Here is a 4,910-nt window from a genome sequence, read left to right as displayed (position 1 = left end):
GTGTAACTTTATTATAAATTAATATTATCAATATAACTTTTGTACCATTTAAAAGAAGAAGGGCAAAATAAACCAGTAATATTTTTTTTTTTTAATTTTTTCATCGAACGAAAATAATGAAATTGCGAGACGAAAATCGTGTTTACATAATTGACGCTTTAAAATAACTTTCCCATGTAGTAGACATTCCGAACATGAAAACATACCCGTATTTAATAAATCTAGCAAAAATCAACTAATGGTCAGATTTTCGTGAAATTTTCGATACTTATCCATTTTAGAATGAAATTACATATAAAATGCAGTTTTCGGAAAATATACGAGGGGAAATATTTTCTTAGTGCGTATCCCCCCTCCCCATATTTATTTTTTCGAAATTCGAACAAAATATATTTAAATCTATCGAAATTTCTATTTATTATGAAGCATAAGAGTTCAAATAAGTAAAAAAAATATATATTTTTTAAATTTAAATACACATATTAAACAAAAATTTACCTTGAAGTTGCAATTAAAAAATTGATATAAACTTAATATTATGTTTTTTTAAATAGCGTTTTTTTTAATTAAAAATAATAATAATAAAATATAATGAGTTGAATTGCCAAGAAAAATAAACTTCGTAAACATTAATTAATTTTTAAAAGATTAAAACGATTAAAATTCCATTATTTCAAAATGTTCCGCTACAACATAGATTTTTAATTGTTTAATTTTTTTTAAATATTAAGTTTTCATATAAACATGACTTTTGTCATCTATTTTATCGCCAGGTTAAAGCCAATTTGAAAATATTATTGCACATATATTAAGCATTTTGTAGCCCCCCCCCCATATTTTGTTTGTCTCTTTTTACCGAACAAAATATGGAACCTCGTAGGTAACCAAAAGAACATTTATTCATTCAAAAGAACGTATTTCATATTTAATATACAAATGTTTATAATATTATTAATCATTAAACTGCGTAAATCTTAAAACCTAACAAAATTATAACAAAGATTAATTATTAATTGCAGTTTGAAGAAGATAAACAAGGGTTTTAAAAAAGCATTAAGTCGCTTCTGCTTTTCCATAGTTCGTACAGTTAATACAAATCTGACGTCACGAAAACATGCGGTCCAATCTTCACAATCGTTTGGCAGTCTCTAACTATTATATTTACTAATCTAAAAAGTGTTTTCCCACTTTATACGTACGTAGTATTAAATGATTTTAACTCGATTACATTCAACATGTCATAATCTTTAAAAAAATATACAATTTTTTAGTTACTGCCTATCGCCTTTTCGAAAAAATCATTCAGACCATAAACTTTACGTTTATCTTGGTATCTTCAAATAATTACTTTAACAGAACAACCTCGTATGGGTTAAAGTCCTATTAAATTTATTGTGGTCATTTAAGAATTTATAATACATTCATAGATTGGTCCGTGCTTATCTGTTTCGTTGCATAAATTGGTCAAAATTGAAGCCAATCACTGCTTGTAATATTTTAAACTAGCAAGGAGACCCAATGATGCCAGGGATTGAATGAGGATCGACGAATGTTTCAATCTCTCATATTTTATTGTCACTGAAATCGTTGAAATCGCCCATTTATCAATCAAATTGATTGATTGCCAACTCTCTTCAGGGAGCCACCGCGGTGCACCTGGAGGAAGCTTCACATGCCTCCCCACAGTGACTTAGTGCACAATACATATAAATATAACTTACGAATATAAATATAAAGTATAAATATTAAAATATAAATACATATAAATAGAACGTAAGAAATTGCTTTACATTGACATCGGCAAACGGTTCGTACAAAGAGGCCGATTGCAACAACGATCTGACTGTAACAATCAGTTGGAGACCTCATTATAAGATACATCTAATGAGCGGGAAAACCTAGAGAGATATGTTTGAGGGAGGGCAGGAGAGAGAGTGAGAAACAGAGAGAGGAGGGTTATGGGGAGGACAGGAGAGAAAGAGAGTTAGTGAGAGAGGAAAACAGAGATAAGACATATATAGAAATATAATAATACTATCGGTATCTACGCGGCGTTGTCCAGGAGATTTTTTTTTTAATTTTATTTTTTCCCGCCCCTTTATTTTTCTTTAAATTTCTTGTAAGAAAATATTTACGCTTTTGGAAAAAATAATTCAGCAACGAAATATGTAATTTCATTCACTTCGTATAAATCAAATGATAATATTGGTTTCTCCCATATATTGACATTGGTTTCCTCGATATATTTCTAGATAAAATTATTTATAGAAAAAAAATAGGGTACTTACGACAGGAACCACATGCAGGTTGCCAACATCTTAAGTAAAAGTGTTTCTAAAGAATGAACAAGATTCAATTAAGTATGGAGTTTTAGAAATATACAAACTTAGCACACCCAGGTTTCATGGAAAGGACAATAGAGTAGAAAAAATACTAGCAGCGTCTCTATGTTCTACTTTTAAGTTGATGCTTAAAAGAGACGACATGTTGACTGACACTATTATACAGACGTTGTCATGTATGCACTCTACATGCTACTGTATTGATATATGACAGATTGGGGCCCTACGGAAGCTTGTGAGTAGGGTTAATTAAGTATATATGCAATTTAAATAGCTAAATATGAATTCAGGGAGGAATTTTTTAATATACAGATTTGAAACAAATAAAGAATCACAGAAACAATGACAATAACAATAATGAATGATCTGATCTTAGACGTCAAATAATGTAATTGATTAATTTGGAAAGAGGTCAATTTCAGAGAACAAAGGAACAGCTGACTATATAGGTAACGACAGAATCGAGGGAAAGAGAGAGTGTGTGTGTGTGAGAGAGAGAGAGAGAGAGAGAGTCAGAGAGTGAAAACGATGGACGTTCTAATTATGTAATCAATCAACGTCTGAGAAGTAGTGCGGGTGTGTGTAGATTTTGGGTTCGTAAAGAATTACATGGCGGCTTGCAGCCCTACATGCTTGTGTTTGAATACCGAAAATAGAGTTACATTTAAAACTGGAACAAAAGAAAGTGTCTTATGTGTTGATTCGCATGACATCCGATATTGAAAAGGTCATGGTCAAATAAACTCTGACAAGGATGGAATTGCGAACTGATGCATTCGCGCTAATCTTTTTGCATCTTCAGTTTCTCGCGAATAATTGTGTGTACAGTTCCCACACTGACATCAAACTGTGCACTTATTGTCTCTATAGACACACGACGGTCCTTATCCATTAAATGCTTTAACTGGCTAATCAACTCTGGTGTTCTGACTTCCTTACTCCTCCTACATCTCTCATCACCACTCACAGATTCCCTGCCGTCCTTGAATCTCTTATGCCACTCAAAAACTGATGCTTGATTCATGCAAGATGGTCCAAAAGCAGTCTTAAGCATTCCATACATTTCTGTAGCATTTTTCCCAAGTTTAAAATAGAATTTTATTGCATATCATTTTTCTAAAGTGTCCTCACGCCCAAATTGCGTTTTTGACATTCACCTACTATAACAATCAGGTTTTAGTAGGGTGCATTCCAATTCCTGGTGTAGCTGTTTATTTGAACCTGAAATCATGAAAAGTTGGTCAGTGATATCATAATATCTATGGCAATATTATACTGAATTTTCAAGAATCTACAACAATTTTACATGCTTGTACAAAAAAGTCTGGAAACTTATTGGACGCATCTCGTATGTCTATATGTTTATATATATTTGTATGTACATGAAAAATCAAATTGATATTTTTTAGAGAAAGAGAGAGAGATGCTGATTACACTGAGAAAAAAAAGAATATATAAAGGAAGGTTGCAAATATGGACACACAAGAAGGGAAAAAGTGAGAGATGTAGGAGGGAACGGAGAAGAAATACGTGAGGCGATACGGACGGATAAGGAAAGTAAATAGACATTTAAAACAGTTTTTAGAAATAAGTGATTAATATAAAAAAAAAAAAAACGAAAAGTGAAAAAAACTGGAAGAGGAACGTTTATAAAGTACAAAGATGTGGCGAACGATAAGAGAGAGAAACATAGATAGAATAAGGCAAAGAGAGAGAGAGAGAGAGAGCGAGAGAGAGAGAGAGTGGGGGAGAAAGGGAGGAGAAAAAAGAATAAGAAGGAATAACGAGATAATATAATATAATTATAATATTATGTAATATGTTATAATATAATTATAATGGATAGCCCCAACATAAAAGACTATCTAATGGCTAAATTTACCATAAATAATGTCCTGATGCTCTGAACATATTCAGCCAATGATCTGTTTTTGAATCCTACCCATGTCGGGAAGGACAAACATATGTGTGCGTATGGGAAGGTTGGGTTGTTCGATGTCTATATATACATTTTAAAAATGCATTAAAATAAATATGTACATTTTTTTTTCCTCCTGTAAACTTATTTTGTTGAAATATTTAAGGAAAAACTGTTCTCTTTTTCGTACGATCTATGACTTTTTCTTTTCTTGCATTTTTACTTCAATATCCTGAAGATGTCCTATGAAATAAGGACGAAACGTTGATTATTTAATTTCATTCGGTTTTTCTATTTTTCTCAAAAACAAATATATATATATATATATATATATATATATATATATATATATATATATATATATATATATATATATATATACGAAGGGCGTTCCAAAAGTAAAGCCTCCCATTTTTTAACTCAAAAAGTTGAAAAGCTACGACAATATATATTAAATGAAATACTGAAATGCCGTTGGATTACAGATTGTATAATAATAAATGTCCAAACAAATTATATATAAATCGCCAATGAAAGCATTTGAGAATTTCTTCCCTTTTTAGTTTATCCAACATTATATTATAATTTAAATACCTTTAAAATTTTCAATATAGGAAAAAAAAACATACATTAATATAATTTAACTGCAG

The sequence above is a fragment of the Euprymna scolopes genome, chromosome 26 (genome assembly GCF_053919585.1).
Source record: "Euprymna scolopes isolate OS-2025 chromosome 26, ASM5391958v1, whole genome shotgun sequence".
NCBI classification, from domain to species: domain Eukaryota; kingdom Metazoa; phylum Mollusca; class Cephalopoda; order Sepiida; family Sepiolidae; genus Euprymna; species Euprymna scolopes.
The sequence above is the reverse complement of the archived record's forward strand: the minus strand, read 5'-3'. Positions refer to the sequence as shown.